This window comes from Bubalus kerabau, chromosome 4 (assembly GCF_029407905.1).
Source record: "Bubalus kerabau isolate K-KA32 ecotype Philippines breed swamp buffalo chromosome 4, PCC_UOA_SB_1v2, whole genome shotgun sequence".
Taxonomy (NCBI): domain Eukaryota; kingdom Metazoa; phylum Chordata; class Mammalia; order Artiodactyla; family Bovidae; genus Bubalus; species Bubalus kerabau.
In genome coordinates, this window is record NC_073627.1 from 110,193,333 (window position 1) to 110,213,849 (window position 20,517).

General features: G+C 43.6%; 1 protein-coding gene across 3 annotated transcripts in view; it reads left to right on the forward strand.

The window, feature by feature from the left end:
• The window catches only part of PIP5K1B (phosphatidylinositol-4-phosphate 5-kinase type 1 beta), a 471,859-nt gene that overhangs the window by 139,482 nt on the left and 311,860 nt on the right, over positions 1-20,517 (forward strand). The window contains exon 1 of one of the 3 annotated variants that reach the window (XM_055578261.1): positions 1,646-1,775. The exons of the other annotated variants lie outside the window; for them this stretch is intronic. The gene's annotated coding sequence lies outside the window, so the exon portion shown is untranslated. Of the gene's footprint in view, positions 1-1,645; positions 1,776-20,517 lie in introns of those variants that run through there. 3 annotated transcript variants of the gene reach the window in all.

A 20,517-nucleotide genomic window follows, 5' to 3' on the forward strand; every position in this document is an offset into this window, starting at 1 on the left:
GCCTAGGGTGCCAAAACCAGACAACAAGTCACAGGGTCCTAAACAAGTGATGCCCTAAAACTCCCAGGGGTGGCCTGACACATCTGGAAGAGGTATGCTAGAAAAAGTTTAACAGATATGTGTTACCAAGGAATTATTGCCCTCCATTCTGAACTGGGAAGTACAAGATTTCAACTCAAAAAAAGGTTTTTTCATTTGCTGAGAACTAACAGAGTATCCTTTCAAACAATTCATTTTGGCTCACCCATTAGGCGGTCGAGGATAAGGACATGAAAGGTTGGTTTTCTTGGGGCAGAATGTATCCCACGTTTCCCACGAATGTGTTTGTTTTTAAAATAAGGGTAAAGGGGAAGGATCCGCCTGCAATGCAGGAGACGCAGGTTCGATCTCCGAATGGGGAAGATCCCCTGGAGAAGGAAATGGCAACCCACTCCAGTATTCTTGCCTGGAGAATCCCAGGGACGGAGGAGCCTGGTGGGCTGCAGTCTATGGGGTCGCAGAGAGTCGGACACAACTGAAGCGACTTCGCAGCAGTAATAGGTATAGCTTCCATGATAGCAGCTCCCTCCCCTCCCCCAGACCCAAGAGAGTCCTTTAGACTTGGCCGGTGTCTTCTCCGTTGCTGGACTGACGTCGGGTGAGATTACGAGGGCCCCACGCCCACTCAGCGCTGTCAGAAAGATTTGGCCTGTACCCTCATCACCGACCATCAGTGCCTGACGTCTCTCCAGCCTTCTCTCTCCCAGGACCCTATTTCTCTTACCTATTTCTATCTGTTGGGTAGGTCTTACTTCCTGGGAACACGTACTGTCTGCCTTGCCCCTTCCTGGTTAAAGTGGGGGGTTCGGCGCAAGCAGAGTCCAGCGGGCAGAAGACCAGGTGTCGAAGAGTTTAGTGGCCTGAGGAAGCGGGAGCCCTGTCCCAAACACAGCCCTGTTTTCCGGGGCTGCAAGACTTTGAGCACTGCCGAGAAGTCCTTGGCTAGCCCTGCAGCCCTGCAGGAAGCCGCTATATCTGGGGGCCCACTCCACTCCCTCTCTCTGTCTTAGGCACGCGGCGGCGGGACCAAGCGCCTTGTCCCCATCGTCGACTCGGACGCCCAGTCCTACTGCGGTACAGGCTCCCGCCGCCGCAGCTGCAAACCGGTCTGGCTTCCCTGCAGGGCGTGCGGGGATGGAGCGAGGGGGTGGAGAGAAAAGGGGAAGAGCCTGGGCGGCCGGCGGGCGGGGCCTGCAGCCTTTCAGAGCCGCGGCCGCCGCCGCGCAGCCCGCTCTCCCCGCGCCTCGCTCCGACTCCAGCGCGCTCTGCGCAGGAACCTGCGCCCAAGCCCGGGGGCGCCCTGCTCCTCAGTCCCCGGCCCCCGACCCCGAACGCGCCGCGGCCAGAGTGCGCCCGGCGGTGGAGCCGCTCAGAGCAGCGGGGGCTTCGGCGGCCGCTCGGGGCTCAGTCTGGCCGCAGGACCGGCGGGGAAGGAAAGGGAAAGCGGGGACACACTCCGGCCGCGGCGCGCGCGCATTGCACACTCGCAGCCGCGCGCCCCCGCTGAGGCGCGTCCGGGGCGAGTTTGGTCCCGCGGCTGGGGCCCCGGCACCTGCTCGCTCCGCGCGCTGCGCCCGGCCCGGGCCCCGCCCCGCTGACCACCCTCCCCCCATCCCCCCGCCCCTTGCCTGCACGGCTCTCCTTTCGACCCGGGGAAGAGACAACGTCCCGATAACTTGCACGCTGTGGCGCAACTGGTCTCGACACCGGAGGTGCCCGAAGGCTGTCCTGGTGAGGTAAGTTTCCTGCGCGTCCCCTGCCCCTCCTCCCGCGACCCTCCTTTTGGACTCGAGCTTGGGGGCTCTAAGTCTCGGATGAATCCTGGCGATCTCTCGACGCTCAGACTTTGTCCGTCTGGTGCTGGAGGTAGGGTGGAGGGGGTTCGCGTGGCCACCGAAGCGGGACCTTCATTCCTCCGGGCCACGGCTGCGCGCTCCCCGCGGGCACCCACTCCGCTTACTACCCGGATCCCCGGGGCCGCAGTGACACTGGGGATCACTCTGGGTTCACTTGAACTGGAGCCCCCTTCCCTTTTTCTGGGTAGCCAGCTGAGTTTGGCTGCAACAAGAGAGCTCTCCCACCACCCTCCCCGGATACTAAACAGCGGCGAACTTGTTAGGCGCCCCTGGGATCTCAAGAGGGGCTTGCGAGTCGGTGTTCTGGTCATTTCTGGCGCTGGAGCCGGATTGAACAGGTGCGGCGTGGTTTCAACCTAAATGCAGCAATATACAGACTTCTGCGTTTCACCTGCTTCTCTTCCCCAGCCGGGTCAACGTGACGCTTCAACAGCTGGGACGGGGGGGTGGTGGGAGTGTGGGGGCACCGGAGAGGGAGAACTCTGGGGTTTGATTTGCCAAACCGGTGCCAAGAGTCACCAAAACAGAAGACAACAAATGGCATCTTATCGTTCATCTATGCAGATAAGCCTGTTGTCAGTTCTTACCCCCCACCCACCCCCAACTCACTTGTCTCTGGTGCCCGGCGTGGTTGGATGGAAACCTGTTCCAGAGTTGTTTGGATAGGCTGATGAATTTTTTCTTCTGATCAACTGAAATCTGGGTTCTCAGCAGGAAAATGCTAGTTACTCCGATTTTTTTTTTTTTAAAGGCAACTAGCGTGTTGCAGACCAAAAATACTGCGCACCCCCACTCCCCCACTCTTCTATTTTTCTATGATATTCTCAGCCTGCCAGGGGCCCTAGCTCTAAGGCGAGTGACCCTTGAGAGGCCGGTTGGGCCTAAGAATGTGCTAGTCACCCGCAAAGAAGCAGCAGTTTCCCCATCAGTACTACCGAGCATGGGTTTGGGTAACCCTTGTTGCCCTCCCGGTGAAAAGCATCCACCCAGGCTTCTGTCTCTTCTATGTAAAGGCTGAAGTGCTGGGAGTGGAGAAAAGCCAAAGGGTTGGATTCCTTACCACTTTTAATGTGATGAAGTGTAATAGTGTTCATGGAAGCTTTTGTCAGGGCATTTCCAGTCGAAAGGAGGCCCTAGAAATAAACCTTTCTCAGATAAGTCCTTGCCAGTGGGAAGTTGAGTAAGCAGCAAGCATAATCTCTGAGCTGAGGGAAATAGTGCCTTCTGTGGGGACTTAGGAAAACTGATGAGAAAGCTGGTAAGACTGAGACTGATGCATAATGACGTCTTAGTTGGGGAGGAACACTTTAAAAAATGAATAAAATCTTGTTATATCTTTGTCCAAATAAGACTAGAGGGATTTGGTAATACCTCACATTTGCATCAATGCCTTGCTTTGTAAATGCTTTTTCATATTCTCTAAAGGGCTGTTCTGGTGGCTCAATGGTAAAGAACCTGCCTGCCAATGTAGGAGGCTCATGTTCAATCCCTGGGTCTGGAAGATTTCCCAAATGAGGAAATGGCAACCCACTCCAGTATTCTTCGCTGGAAAATCCCATGGACAGAGGAATCCCATGGGCTATAGTCCATGGGGTTCCAAGAGTCGAATTTGAGTTAGCAACTGAAACAATAACAACATTCTCTGAAAAACTTTTAATTCTGACCATTTCAGGGAGGAGGGCAAAAATTATTAACCAGATATTCACAAGAGGAATGTGAGGCTCACAGGATTAATGACTTATCAAGGTAGCAAGTGGCTGGAATTAGAGTTGAAGCCAGGTTGTCTGAAGGAGAAGGCAATGGCAACCCACTCCAGTACTCTTGCCTGGAAAATCCCATGGACGGAGGAGCCTGGTAGGCTGCCATCTATGGGGTCACACAGAGTCGGACCCAACTGAGTGACTTCATTTTCCCTTTTCACTTTCATGCATTGGAGAAGGAAATGGCGACCCACTCCAGTATTCTTGCCTGGAGAATCCCAGGGACGGCGGAGCCTGGTGGGCTGCCGTCTATGGGGTCACACAGAGTCAGACACCACTGAAGCGACTTAGCAGCAGCAGCAGCAGGACCACCACTATTATCATCCACCCAGTGCTACTTCTGTGCTTGTATAAGGTTTTTACAATGGCCAGACATTTCTGCATTTATTGTGGTTTGCACTGTCTCACTGTGAATTACTGTTCAAATTTCAACAGTTGAGAAAACTGAGGTTTAGACAAGAGATTACTTTTGTATAGTATCATGTCTAATCTAGTAGAGTTTACAAGACTAGAACTCAAAGCTCTTGATGTCTAGTCCTTGGCTTTGTAGATTGTGACATTGTTTCACTTCTGACAACAATGAGGAGACATCATGGGATACAATACATCAGGGACTGTTAAGCATGCTTGCTCATGACCTGGGTTCTAGTTCTGGCAGTATACTTGACTGTGTGTTTTTCTTTAGTCTCTAAGTTGTGTCTGGCTCTTCTGTGACCCCATGGACTGTAGCCCACAAGGCTCCTCTGTTCATGGGATTTTCCAGGCAAAAACATATAGGAGTGGGTTGCCATTTTCTCCTCCAGGGATTTAGCTGTATAACTTGGACCAAATCCTACCACCTTTGAGCCTCAAGTCTCTCACATATAAAACAAGGAGTTTGTATTGAGTTATATTTCTCTTTCTGGTTTAAGCATTCTATAATGCTTATCAATGCTTATCAATATATTTGTAATCCATTAAAATTATTTCTCTAGGGGAAAGAAAATTTTTCACCCTGTGTTAACTGATAGGTAATCCGAATTACCTATTCCACTTGTAATTTACTTCCCCTTCATCACATACCACTTAATGAGGTGGTTCAGATGGTAAAGAATCTGCCTGCAGTGCAGGAGACTTGGGTTTGATCCTTGGGTCGGGAAGATTCCCTTGGGAAGAGAATGGCTACCCACTCCAGTGTTCTTGCCTAGAGAATGCTGTGGACAAAGGAGCCTGGTGGGCTGCAGTCCATGGGATCACAAAGAGTCAGACATGACTGAGCGATTAACACACACTTCCCCTTCATCACATACCACTTAATGAAGGGAAAGAAAATTCCAAGGGCACTTTAGCTTAGCATCTATATTGTTTAGTAGTATTGTTTTATTTGGAAATATTCTCAGGGGCTGAACTACTCTAAAATGTCAAGATTTACCTGAATATTACAGACTGTCAATTCATACCTTCATTTATTTTTTTGGCTTTGGGATTTGATATGGTAAGTAGTCAATGAAGAGTTGAATGAAGGAGGAAAACAAAGCATCTTGTCATCCTTAGAAAGCATCTCATCATGTAAATTCCCAACATCTGCTGCCCCATAAGGTAATATACCTATGAGAGGTGTGCCTCCTGGAGCTGGCAGGCGCATGTTGTGTCTTTCCTTCCCAATTACATCATATAAAGATGAGTGTTTATTTCTCGGTGTAGACCATAAACTAACATCTATGTCATTCTCTTTTGCTTGCCTCTTGCCTGCCTTAGTTGTTAGTAATGTGCAATTGGCTGAAATATACATTCCTAGAAATTGACTTCTGCCCTTTCCTGAAAGAATATGTCTTGAGATGAAGATACCAACCATTCTTATATTTGGGTAAATTTCAGTATATGCTAATACTGACTCGTGGTTTCAGAGGAGGAACCTAATTAACAAAACCAACCTCACTTCTGTTTCCTCTAAGAATCCTCTTCTCTTTCCACCCATCCTTCCTATATGCACAAAAGAGTGTTTTAAGTTTTAGAAGAATGATGACAAATAATTAGAATGGGTCTTACTGATTCAGCCATGGGGGATTGAGGTAGATTTCTTTCTGATAAAGAATTCAGAAACTTGGGCCTTTTATGGGTAAAATAGCTGAGGCTTGGAGAGGTGAATTGACTGCTTGTAGTCTCACAGATGTTGAGCAGGAGGACTACAGCTAATGTGAAATTCTTAAGATTCTTACTCAAGGTTTTACTAGGGATTCTATGGTGAGAGTGCATTTTTGACTTCTAGAAATCATAGAGATTAACAGAAAATTTCTGTTTACTAATAATTATTCATGAGGTGTCACATTTTTGGTTTCATATTTATATTTTTACATCTTCTTGTCCAAATAGATAATAAAGGAGACAATGTCCATTTTCATCCATTCACTATGATTCTCTTGGCTTATATATATCACTAGACTCAGAGTTAGTACTTTGCTTCAACCAGTGCTTGGGGAGAAGGAACTATTTGAATAGAAATAAAAATGTATGGTAGTTTTCCAGACTTTTCTTCCTGGTTAATAAAACCAGAAGCCACAGGCCTTGTCATACATGGATAAAGTCATAAATATGTATATATTTAATTTGCATATTCATTTAAGTTGTACTTCTGTTAAATGGTGAGTCAGAACATTTAATATCCTGGAAAAATAATTCTTTTCTCCTATGGCTGGAGCCTTCATTAGTTTATTCTGTAAAAATCAAGCCTGAAATATATTTGTTGCAGAAACATGTTCTTTTTGTATCAAGCACATTAACTGGGGTTGGAAGGAGTCCTTTTATTTTTCTAGAAGCTGCCCAGTTAGAACTGTACATTATGTAGCTCAGCTGTTCATTTGTGGACTTATCTAAGGCAGTTCTTCTAAATGCCAGGGAAATGGAGGAGGGAAGAAACCTAGCCTTTTGTTTTATTTAGTATTTTTCTTTTTCTTTTTTTAATGTTATGCTTAATCTCTTGATGACATTTTTGAAGTACTGTTTAATCAAAATTGGCTGCTATTGACGAAGCGTTTTATTCAGTCAGGTTCCTTTCAGGATAAAAGATTAGGCCAGGGAAACCAGGCTTAATTTTATGTATTCCATTCTCAATTGTATCTACTTGTGTCTAACTTCATTAGAGGGGTGTGTGTGTGTGTTAGTCACTTGGTCATGTCCAGCTCTTTGTGACCCCATGGACTATATAGCCTGACAGGCTCCTCTGTCCATGGAATTTTCCAGGCAAGAATACTGGAGTGGGTAGCCATTCTTTTCCCCAGGGGATCTTCCCAACCCAGGGGTCGAACCCAGGTCTTCCACATTGCAGGAGATTCTTTACTATCTTGGCCACCAGGGAAGTCCATCAGAGGTGTGTAAGGAGATAATATAGGAAAACACAGGAGCCCTACCCAAATTAGGTTACTCTTGGGAAAATTTGAAACATAATAACTGAGATGTCTTTACATGTCTAGTCAACTGACAGTTCTTAGGTATTATAATTTTAAGTTAAACCTGTGTTTGAAAGACAACTCCCTGAAGTGTGTATTCTTCTTTTAGAAAGTCTTCTGCATTGTTTATGGGATGAAATAACAGTAGGTGTGCAGTATGTTTGGAGGAGTTGACTAATGCGTGAGCAAGTTCTTGAGACCTGTTTCTCTAAAGGTTTTAGAAAGTCAGGTATAAAATTGTATATTGAACTACATAGCATTTGTGTGTAGTAGTGCTCAACTAAAAATGGGCTTGTGTCTTTCAGTAGAGTTTCTTCAGGCAAGGATGGGGCTTGCAAGCACTGCAGGCCCAGGAAATACAATATAATTACCTTGAATTGTAACTAAAATCCCAGGACTAAAGACACAAGACTGTAGAAAGTTCCTCTGTTTTGTAAGATAAAGGTGATACTTAAGCCATTGCTATCCAATAATGTTGAGCAAGGGGTTTAGGAGGAAATTATAGCTAGCCATAAAAATGTGTTTCTTTGCTTCATAGATTTGCACAAGAAATTCAGTAGATTTTACTTACTGAGTAGTGAATTTTTTCTCTTTCTCTTTTTTTTTTTTTTTTTGCTTAAGGATAGTTGATTTCCGGAGAAGGCAATGGCACCCCACTCCAGTACTCTTGCCTGGAAAATCCCATGGACGGAGGAGCCTGGTAGGCTGCAGTCCATGGGGTCACTAGGAGTCGGACATGACTGAGCGACTTCACTTTCACGCATTGGAGAAGGAAATGGCAACCCACTCCTGTGTTCTTGCCTGGAGAATCCCAGGGACGGGGGAGCCTGGTGGGCTGCAGTCTCTGGGGTCGCACAGAGTCGGACACGACTGAAGCGACTTAGCAGCAGCAGCAGCAGTTGATTTTCAATGTTATTGATTTCTGAGGTACAGCAAAGTTGTACATATATGTGTGTGTATGTATATATATGTGCATATATATACACACATACATTCTTTTAAAAATTCTTTCCATTATGGTTTATCATAGGATATTGTACATAGTTCCCTGTGCTGTACAATAGGATCTTGTTATTTATCCAGGATTTTCAACATTTAAAGCATACTTTAAAAAATACTATGATCAGCATAATTATCTCTTGATCATTTGGTCACAGCATTTACTGATAAAGTAAGGAAACAAAACAACAATAAAAAGAAGCAAAACTATGACCAGCTTGAGGAAGTGGTAAGTGCATCGTAGGTGTTTAGCTAATATTTGTCAGTGGGAAAGGTTAGGCATCACGTTTTGTTTGTTTTTGTATTCTTGGAACTTAGCATTATGTATGGGAAAAGGTAGGGATTTAATAAATATATACTGAACAGCTTATGAATTTACATGAAGACTACTCTTCAAAACCTTGAGACATTTCATGATTATTCTGATTTTATTATTTTCCAGACCCTCTTAGAAATGTCAGGCAGACTGATAAACACTAGTTTCAATAGTTTATAGTAGTCCTTCTTTTTATATCATAAATGGTATTTATTCACCAGACCGCCAACTTTTTTTAACCAATGTTCCTAGGAATGATTTTTTTCTCTTCCTTAACAGAAATAATAATCTAAATAGGAAATCTGTTCTTTCTACTGTTTATAATTATCAGATAAACATTTTTAAAGCTCCCAGAGTGGCATAAGAGTGAATTTGGTTCAGGATACACAGACAAGAATGGACTTTAAGCTTTTCTGCTGCTGCTGCTACTGCTAAGTCACTTCAGTCGTGTCTGACTCTGTGCGACCCCATAGACGGCAGCCCACCAGGTTCCCGCATCTCCGGGATTCTCCAGGCAAGAACACTGGAGTGGGTTGCCATTTCCTTCTCCAATGCATGAAAGTGAAAAGTGAAAGGGAAGCCGCTCAGTTGAGTCTGACTCTTAGCGACCCCATGGACTGCAGCCTACCAGGCTTCTCTGTCCATGTGATTTTCCAGGCAAGAGTACTGGAGTGGGGTGCCATTGCCTTCTCCTTAAGCTTCTCTAAGTTAATCAATTTAAATGTCACCTCCTCTAGAGACTCTCTGATCATCTAACTAAAGGGGACCTTCTTCGTATGTTTTCTTCACCTATCACAGTAGATACTTATACATTTATGTATTTTACTTATTTTTTTTTTATCACCTCTACTCAGACTCACACTCAACTTACGATTATAAACTCCTTAAGGGTGGGTGTCATGGTTCCTTAACATTGCTTATCAAGGAAATGCTTGACATATACTAGGTGCCCAGTAAACATGTAAGTCAGTGAATGAATAGGTCCCATTCATCCTGTCAAGATGAATTGGGCCACCACTGAGGTTTCTCAAGCCAAACAGTCTGAGTTGTGAAGATTGTTCTTAAAGGCTGGCTGTGACAGCTCCATGAGAATGACAACCAGGCCCTCCAGGAGAAGGAAACAGTGATGGTTTAGGTTCTGGCTTCAGTATGAAGAGGTATCTCTATAGAAAGAGTTCTTGCTTTTTCTTTTTCAAAAATAACAGAACAAATAAGTAGAAATTATGACGCATAAGACAAAACCTTAGGAAACTATTAAAATAAGGTCTGAAAGTACAAAAATCCCAAACATATATAACTCTTAAGTGAGATACCATAGTGATAATATACAGGGCAACTTCTTATGACACTCCAGGTAAAGCTTCCCAACTTCATCTGGTTTCTTTTTAAATGTTAGTTAGACATAGCCATTACCCAGTCTCAGGAATAAGCCGGGTTCTTGGGTGTTGTCCCTAGAACTAAGGACTTGTTAGAAATGCAGATTCTTATACTGTACCCCAGGCTAACTGAGTCAGAAACTCTGGGGATGGGGATCAACAATCTGAATGACAAGTGATTCTGATGCACGCTCGATATTGGTGTGTGTGTGCATGCTCATGCTCAGTTGCTTCAGTCACGTCTCTTTGCAACTCCATGGACTATAGCCCACGAAGATCCTCTGTCCATGGGAATTCTCCAGGCAAGAATACTGAAGTGGGTTGCCATGCCTTCCTTCAGGGGATCTTCACAACTTAGGGATTGAACCCACTTATGCTGCGTGTCCTGCATTGCAGGTGGATTCTTTACCCACTGAGCCACTTGGGAAATCCCAATATTGCCAGGAAATGGTAAACCCATTGCTCAAAATCTAAGCCTCCTGAAGTGCTTGGTATTCCCAGATGAATTTCAGGGTGTATGGAGAGGGTGCCATCTGCCTGCTCTAGAAATACCAGAGGAGAGATAGAGCCAATTGTGGCTTTTCTCACATCCTTGTAGACCACAAGAGAACAACTTCATATGACTGGATTGGGTATCAAGGACTTTAGATAGTACAAACAAGCTCTGGATAGTCACTGGCCCCTGCCAAGTGGTGGGTACTCCCAGGGCTGGGAGATGCACCAGGGTATGTGGGTGATGGGAGGAAGACATGCTCCATGCATAGCTTATGTTTGGGTGTTGCTTCAGTAGGATACCAGGTGGAGGAATGATTTTGAGAGCTAGTGGTTGTCTAGGAAATAGTGGTTTGCTGACAATTCTGAGTATTTCAAGTCAGTTCAACGTACTAAATGTTGATGGAATCCTTAACCAGGACAGTATCAAGTGCTAGGGGCTATACAAAAAAGTACAGCATGGTTCTGGCTCCACTGTGCTGAGGACTTGCTCTGTTCCAGGCACTTCTCAAGTGCTGTTTCTCCTCACCTTCACCATGCTTCTGATGGTGGGCTGCAGCTTCCTCACTGATAAAGGGGAAATTGGAAACCCGACTGGGCTAGGTGCTTGCTCGTGGACACAGAGTCAGTAAGACACGGTTCCATCTCTGGATTTTCTGATTTTAAAACCCTCATTCTCTTCTGTTTTAAGCATTTGTGTCTCAAAATGTAATTTTGGAGCAAGAATTTAAAAAGACGTAAGTGAATCGAAAATGTACGCCTCCAACCTAGGCGTCTCTACGAGCACTAGATCACAAAATTGACATTGCACTTGGCTATCTCAAAGGCACCTGAAATTTTTCATGTCCAAGACCATAATCCTGATCTCTTCCTGCCTTGTCCTCTTGCTTAGCTTTGTGATGGACATCGCTAGCCACTGCCTCATAGGAAATAGAAACTTGGAGCTATACTTGACCCCATCTTTCTCATCCACCACATCTAACCCATCACCTATTTCTGTCAGTCTTGCTTGCTGAATATCTCCCTCTTCCATCTGGGTCTCATAGTTTCTGCTGATTCTGCCCTAGTCCGACTTCTCATTTCTCTGCTGAATTCTAGCCATCACCTCCCTGGGCTCCTGAGTCCACTCTGGCCCTCCTCTAATCCATCATCCATACTGCAGCCAGAGCAATTGAAGTGGCTGGAAAGGACCCTAGGTGTGCTGGCTGGATCCTTACCTCTCACACCCAGGCAGGCCCTTCAGGAAGCAGACACATTTTGGCCCCTGGGGCTCTCCAGATCTGTAGCTTTAGAACTCTTGCACAAGTCTGAGGACTTGCTCTTCCAAACAACATCCCACTTTGATGGTTTTGTTTCCTGGAATGTGGTCAGGCCATGGTCATAACTATAGTTGGCTGCTCTTACAGCCACAGGATGAAGACTCCGGTATGATCCTAGGGTCTTGCCCAAGCCTCACCAAATACCAAGATTTTATAGTGCACTTGGGCTTCCCTGGTGGCTCAGCAGGAAAGAATCCAACTGCCAGTGCAGGAAATGCAAGAGAAATCCAGGGGTTCAACCCTGGGTGGGAAGATCCCCTGGAGAAGAAAATGGCAACCCACTCTAGTTTTCTTGCCTGGAAGATTCCAAGGACAGAGGAGCCTGGTGGGCTATAGTCCATAGGATCGCAAAGAGTTGGCCGTGACTGAGCAACTGAGCACACAGGTGATATTCTAACAGGAACCAAAGACTGCTGTTTAGATAAGAGAAAAGCAGTTGTTGAGTAAGGAGTTAGTTAAAGGCTAAAAACATTATCTTTGATCTTCTAGGTATTCTTAGGATGAATATGAAACGGGATTGTAGGATCCTTTAGAGACCAGTTAACAGAAATTAGCTGACGCTAAGCTTGCTTTTAATCTTTGCACATGGCTTTTTCAGTTACTCAGTCCCTTGAACTGTAAATAATAGAGAAGTACCAAACTATATTAATCAGCTTGGTCTACTGAAACAAAGTAACACAGACTGGGTGGCTTGCAAACAACAGAAACTTATTTCTCACAGTTCTGGAGGCTGTTCATCTGAGATCAGGATGCCAGCATGGTCCGGTTCTGGTGAGAACCCTCTTCTGGGTTGCAGACTGCCAACTTCTCATTGTCATCAAATGGTGGAAAGAGAGCAAGAACCCTCTCTGGGGTCCCTTTCATAAGAGCACTAAACCCATTCATAAAGGACCCCCTTTCATAGCCAGGTCACCTCCCAAAGGCTCCATCTTCTAATATCATCACACTGGGGTTTAGGATTTCAAAATATGAATTTGAGGGGTGTGGGTTCACATACGCAACCCTTTGTGGCCAACTCAGTGCCCTCTAAGAAACACATTCTATGTTGAAAGCCAGGACAGACATAGACATATAAATAATATATTCAAAACAAAGATTCATGGAACAATACTTAGCCTAGACTGTGTGAGATGTGCTCTTGTTGTGTCCTGTTGCTAAGTCATGTCCCTTCTTTGCAACCCCATGGACTGCAGCACGCCAGGCTTCCTTGTCCTTCGCTGTTTTCTGGAGTTTGCTCCAACTCATGTCCATTGAGTCTGTGATGCCATCCAAGTATTTTCTGATAAGTTCCATCCCACCTCCAACCTCTACCAAATACTGATCTTGATCTGCCATGTTGGTTTTACTCCCTGTTGTTGGGCTAAGACCTGCAATTTGGAAGACATGAATCTATTCTACTGTCCCCTCCAGTGCTGCCTTTGCAGAAGCTCAGTCCAGAGGTGTACATTTATTGAGGACCTGTCTGTCATTCCCCATCCACTGATCTTTCCACCCTTGTGGGTTCAGGGAGGGTTGTGAGTTAACAACCCTATAAGACTCTCCCTGCAAAGTTTTAATTTCTGTCAAAAAACATTGTGAGATTGGAGAGTAGGCATCTAATAGAACTTGGTGTTGGGGAAAATTAACTCATAAACCCACTTTGTCTGCTATACAGGGTAAATCACCTACAGTGATGAAATATGACCTTTAAACTGGGGCATGGCTACAGTTTTTCATAGAATGCTCATTCAAAAGTTCCTAATAATTTATTTTAGCAAGAACCTAAGGTGCTGTAAGAAGAAAAATGAAACTAACCTAAAAAATATGTCAGGAACAGTTTGACAGCATGTTTTTTTTTTCTGCCTGAAATTCATTGAGACATCAAGTCTGCCAATTTTAATTGGCCATTCAAGCATAAAATGAAAGGAGCTTGAAACAGGGAACTCTTGTTTTTTTTTAATAATTCATTTTTTTTAATTGAAGGATAATTGCTTTATAGAATTTTGTTGTTTTCTGTCAAATCTCAACATGAATCAGCCATAGGTATACATATATCCACTCCCTTTTGAACTTCCCTCCCATCTTCCTCCCCATCCCACCCCTCTAGATTGATACAGAGCCCCTGTTTGAGTTCCTGAGCCATACAGCAAATTCCCGTTGGCTATCTATTTTGCATATGGTAATATAAGTTTCCGTGTTTCTCTTTCCGTACATCTCACCCTCTCCTCCCCTCTCCCCATGTCCATAAGTCTGTTCTCTCTGTCTGTTTCTCCATTGCTGCCCTGTAAGTAAATTCTTCAGTACCATTTTTCTAGATTCCGTATATATGCATTAGAAAACGGTATTTCTCTTTCTCTTTCTGACTTACTTCACTCTGTATAATAGGTTCTAGGTTCATCCACTTTATTAGAATCAACTCAAAGGTGTTCCTTTTAATGGCTGAGTAATATTCCATTGTGTGTATGTACCACATCTTCTTTATCCATTCATCTGTCGATGGACATTTAGGTTGCTCCCATGTTCTAGCTACTGTGTATAGTGCTGCAATGAACAATGGGATACATGTGTCTTTTTCAATTTTGGTTTCCTCAGGGTATATGCCTAGGAGTGGGATTGCTAGGTCATATGGTGGTTTTATTCCTAGTTTTTTAAGGAATCTCCACACGGTCTTCCATAGTGGCTATATCAATTTACATTCCCACAAACAGTGCAAGAGTGTTCCCTTTTCTCCACACCCTCTCTAGCATTTACTGCTTGTAGACTTTTTGATGATGGCTGTTCTGACTGGTGTGAGGTGATACCTCATTATAGTTTTGTTTGCATTTCTCTAATAATGAGCGATGTTGAGCATCTTTTCATGTGTTTTACAACAGGGAACTCTTGACTTCTCAGAGCTTTGGGGCAGGCTGTTTACTTCTAGAACAAATTTCTTGATTGCTAAGGGTTTGCTTACTTAAGAATCCAAATTTATTATAGCCAATTTTTGTATAGAAAATTTCCCCAAATTTGCCACTACCTTCCCTGATTCTTCAAAAGATTTTACAGCATAGAGTATATCTCATTTGTATAATAAAATGATAACTTCAGATTCATTCAGGAATATAAGGCTCTTTGCTCTTGTACCCAATGGCCCCACTTTGCTAATATTGAAAATCTTACCTGCCTTTTTAAAAATATTTTTTGACCCCGTTTCTGTGACTTTAAACAGTGATAACCCTTCCACTCGTTGTTTGTTACTGAGAATGTGTTGTGATCTTGGGAGCCAAATAACACCTATGTTATCTGAATTGTGTTTCCTAAATAGACTCATCTTACTCATTGACTTGAAACTTATTTTAAGAAAGAAAAAGTGACTTTTTTAAGGGAAAATCTCAAGCAAGCAAGCTTTAGTTTTTCTCATTCATTTAGTTCTTTGGCCAATAAAGAGTATGGTTTTCTTATCGTTTTTTGGGCTAAGATAAAGTGCTACCTTTTTAGGCTGAGATATTCATGGTTTCCTTTTTATTTGTATAAAATATTTGTGTGTGTTTACTACATTATGGTCTAAAGCATACTTTCATAGGCTTTTTTTTCCCATTTAATTTAAACAGTGGTAATTTACAGGTGTAATGGTGAGACTTTCATTTTTAATATTTTATGCCTTTGGAAGTTATAGATTACCAAAGGTAACTCATTTTCCATTGGAAAAATTGCATAGAAACTTCTCCAGTCTCTCTGATGTCCATCTTCTATTGGAAAAAATAACTTTAATACCTACAATAAAACAAGGGAGGTGAATATGAAAATTTTAACTTATTTTTAAGAAGTGGTGAGAGCTAGACTGTTCTTAGTCTTATGCATTCATATATGGAAACAGTAGTGTCATTGCTTTGGCAAGCTCTATTTAAATGCTCTTTATTGTTTTCCCCAAGACAGGTAGTTTAGGCAGAGTGGTGAAGATTTTTGGAAAATGAGAAATCAGTCTCTCATGCTAAGGGTTAAGAGAGAAACATGCCTTTGTTTATGCTTGTTTATACAAGATTGAATGGAAATAGAACCTTTAAGATTTGTGTGGAGGTGGGCTTCGCTATTTAGTTTTGCAGTTTCTCAGAAACTTCCTCTCCTACATGGCAACTTATATTGTAAACATGATGCATCATTTCATTTCATGCAAACCGTATATACAGAACAGTCACTCTCCACATATGTCAGAAGACTTCTGGCAGGTTTTTAGAATTGAGCCTGAAGTATCCTCTCCACGCATCTAGCAGCTTTAGAGATGGTCACAAGCACTTCCTGATATTCCATATTTGTTGTTTTCATCATTGTCCGCCTCTCACACTGGAAAGTGAACTTCTACAAGGGGAGGCACTGTATGTGTTGGCTCTTGTATGCCCAGCACCTAGAAAAGTGTTTAGCACAGATAGCTCTCAGTGGATGTTTGTTGAATCAATGAATGATTTTCTTAAGCCACAATTGTCTTTTTTTCCTCTTCTTAGGTCCTCCTCCTTTCTAAAATGTTAACAAGTCTAGCTGCTAGTCTTCCAACTGATTTCAAGTTCCTTTCCCAATGAGCAGCCTTGTTTTTGGCCAAATTGTACTCTTTTTGTCCATCTCTTGCTTTTTGGCCTGTAACATTTAGAACTATTTAATAATTCATGCTTCACTCTCTCTTAGTCACTTATCTGCTCTTGTGAGCCCAACTCTTACTTCTATGAAAAATACTTATATTATAAAATCTATATTGTACCTTTTAAAAACATGAATTGATCTGCATCCCTAAATTCTAGATTTTCATCAGATACCTTTTTTTTTTTAACCTGCTCCTGAAATTTTAGCAGTCTTTTTATTTTGCTCATCGTTATTTCTGTGCAGCTATCAAGTCACGAGGACATTTTTTTTTAAATTTTCTTCCATTTTCATGTGTATTTGCTATATTAAACACCTCCTACCTGGACTATTATAGCAGCTTCCCAAATGGTTACGATACCTCCCCCCTCTCCCTTTTTAGTCAGTTATAATACCTGCTACCAGAGATTATAATTTTATCAGTACCATGCCCCCAAATCCTTAGATGCTTTGTTATGCCCCAAATCTAATGCTTTGGTTTTGTCCATAAGACCATAGTTGACCATTCATCGTCATCATCATCAGTGTGTTGTCATTGCCATCTTTGTAGTAGTGATAGCAACTACCATTTCTTAAACTTTTACTCTGTACCAACCACAACACAGAAGACATAAAGCCATAACATTTCCTGCTATGTTTGGGAGCTGTGTAATCTGATAATGAGTTGGGTATATGTGGGTGGGAGGAAATCGGGCTGGAGGGGTGTGTTGGAGCCAGACCATGGACATCTTATCAGATGTGCTGAGGAGTTTGAACTTTCTTTTATTGGCAATGAGGCAACACCTAGGAGATTTTCATAGACAAGTGATGAGTCATGCTTTGTTCTAGAGCAGCAGCCTGGACTACACTTTGGAAGGTGAATGAGATGGGAAAGGGACTGAAGACAGAAAGGCTAGTTACAGCAGATGATATAGCTACAATAGAGATGAAGAGGACCTGAACTCAGTAGTGAATGAGCAGATTTGAGATTGAAGAGGAGAACTGATAAGACCTGGTGACCACCTGCATGTGGGTTTTGAGGGAATAGGAGAGGTAGATGATAATGATTCTCTAGTTTTGGCTTGAGTAGCTGAGGAGATTGGAGAATGATGGTCCACTGAGAGTATGGAGAAGAGGCAGCATACATGTGGTGACAGAGGTGGGAGGGCCGTGATGATGAGTCCAGTTTTGCACATTCGTTTGCGATCCCTGTGGGATGTGTAGGTGGAGTGTGGCTGTAAGGAGAGGGGCTCATGATGGAGACACTAGCCGTGTTATGGTCATGGTTCTCTGAGCAGCAATTCACACCAGCAGGACATTCCAGTGCACAAGTGTGGAGGTGAGAAGAGAGGCCCATGATGGAGACAGTGTTACGATCTCTTGCCAGTGATCAAAGCCACGGAATTAGATGAAACTTCCCTGGAAGGGTTTACGGACTAAGAATAGAGCATGTCTGAGAAACAACATCATTCCCTGATCTTCACTTTCAATTTCATTTCTTTATGCCTTCCTCATTCTATTTTTTTTTTAAACTGAATCTTCTTCTATTTTCTTCTCTGTTGAAGGAAATGGTATCAGATTTTCATGATACCACATATGTCCCACTTCTGATCCCCACGTGTGCCCAAGAGTGATTTCTCAGGCACACACTCCCTTTGGCATTCTTGCTCTTACCACTGTCTTGGAACTTTCCCTTGAGGCTGACTTTTCTTTTGTTCTCAGCTTCTCTCTCCTTGCAGGCCCGGTCCTGACAGCCAGGTCTGTGTCTTTCCCTACTTCATCTTTCCCACACAGCCTGACAGCTCCAGTGTCTTCCTACACACTGGCTGCTTCTACTGCTTTTTGTTTATTGTTATTCTCCTTTAGAGGAATAAGGTAAACAGGTGAACAACTCAAAGTTCTTTAAGGATTTGGAGCAGTTGGGGCCTCTTGAACCAAATCAAAAATGCCTGCTTACAATAAATTTGTGACTAAAAGGTTCTGCTGCTGCTGCTGCTGCTAAGTCACTTCAGTCGTATCCGACTCTGTGGGACCCCATAGACAGCAGCCCACCAGGCTCCCCCATCCCTGGGGTTCTCCAGGCAAGAACACTGGAGTGGGTTGCCATTTCCTTCTCCAATGCATCAAAGTGAAAAGTGAAAGTGAAGTCGCTCAGTCGCGTCCGACTCTTTGCGACCCCATGGACTGCAGCCCACAAGGCTCCTCCGTCCATGGGATTTTCCAGGCAGGAGTACTGGAGTGGGGTGCCATTGCCTTCTCCCTAAAAGGTTCTATTTCTTATTAAAAAAGAAATTAGCAAAACAAGTCCATGAAACCAGTGTAAATTTCTTGTCATCTGTTATTCTCACTATTTGAAACTTTCAGAGGAAGGGAATTTAGCTGCTCCCCTACACCTACCATTGCTTATTGCAAGCAGAGTTTATCTCCAGGTTTCATTGGATTGTACTTCCTCTATTTTTATTCCATGGACAGAGGCACCTGGCAGGCTACAGTCCATGGGGTCACAAAGACTCAGACACAACTGAGCAAGCACACACACATCATAGGTCTTCACTGGTGGATCAGCTGGTAAAGAACCCACCTGCCAATGCAGGACATGCAAGAGATACGAGTTTGATCCCTGGGTCGAAAAGATACCTTGGAGAAGGAAATGGCAACCCACTCCAATATTCTTGCCTGGAAAATTTGGTGGACAGAGGAGCCTTGCGGGCTACAGTCCATGGGGTCACAAAGAGTCGGACATGACTGAGCAAGCATGCACACATCCCATTCATTTGCCTAGGCTGAATCTGGGTGCAGTGAGAGATCTGGCCCTAAAAGCAGAGATTCTGGCTCATTCTCATCCATCTCCTGACATTTTGGTGACCTCTGGTCAGGGGCTTGGCCTCGTGCCTTTTTATTCTCATCTATTGGGCTTCCCTTGTGGCTGAGATGGTAAAGAATCAGCCTGCAATGCGGGAGACCTGGGTTTAATCCCTGGGTTAGGAAGATCCCCTGGAGAAGGGAATGGCTACCCACTCCAGTGGAGAAGGCAATGGCACCCCACTCCAGTACTCTTGCCTGGAAAATCCCATGGACAGAGGAGCCTGGTGGGCTGCAGACCATGTGGTCGCGAAGAGTCGGACACAACTGAGCGACTTCACTTTCACTTTTTACTTTGATGCATTGGAGAAGGAAATGGCAACCCACTCCAGTGTTCTTGCCTGGAGAATCCCAGGGACGGAGGAGCCCGGTGGGCTGCCGTCTCTGGGGTCGCACAGAGTCAGACACGACTTGAAGCGAGTTACCAACCCACTCCAGTATTCTGGCCTGGAGAATTCTATGGACTGTATAGTCCATGGGATCGCAAAGAGTCGGACACAACTGAGCAGCCTTCAGTAGACTATTCTCATCTATGGAATAAGAATATATACATGGGCTCTTGGCCTAGTTCAAAGGTATGCTGTGAGGTCAAATGGAATGATGGCCTTTGAAGTCCATAGGAAAAAATCATCATGCACATTAGAGAATTTATTTCATAAGAATTACAGGAGGAGGCCAGGCTCCAAACAACTGCCTCTATAACCCATGGGTAAAGAGGTCTGAAGTAAAGGTTGTATTAATAGCATCTACTGTAATGGGGTTCCATAAAAGAAGTCTGCTCCCCAATCTGAGACACCACAGGACTCTGCTAAAGTCTGCCTGATCAGAGTTCCAGAACTTAAATGTACCCTTAACATGAATAAGGAGAGCAGCATAGTTTTATCTTTAAAAAGAGGTGAATTTTGGACATGGAGATTTGTTGAAGAAAGCGAAATGTCTGTTTACTTGTTAAAGAAAAAGAATACTCTCCAGTTAATCTATAACAAAGAAGGTAAGCATATACAATGGAGAAAAGACTTCAATAAGTGGTATTGGGAACACTGGACAGATACATGTGAAAGAATGAGATTAGACCATTTCCTCACACTGTGTACAAAAATAAGTGCATGACCTAAATGTAAGACCTGAAACTGTAAATCTTCTAGAAGAGAAAATAGAACATTCTTTCAACATAAATTGTAGCAGTATTCTTTTGGATCTGTTTCATAAGGCAAAAGAAAGGTGAAAATAAACAAATGGGACCTAATTAAATGTAGGAGCTTTTGCACAGGAGAGGACACCATCAACAAAATGAAAACAGCCTAGTGGATGGGAGAAAATATTTACAGATGATAGGAGAGAGAAGGGGTTAATATCCAAAATATGCACAAATAAACAACAGCCTGGTTAAAAATGGGCAAAAGACCTGAATAGACATTTTTCCAAAGGAGACATACAGATGGCCAACAGGCACATGAAATGATGCTCATCAGCTGTAATTATCAGTGAAATGCAAATCAAAGCCATC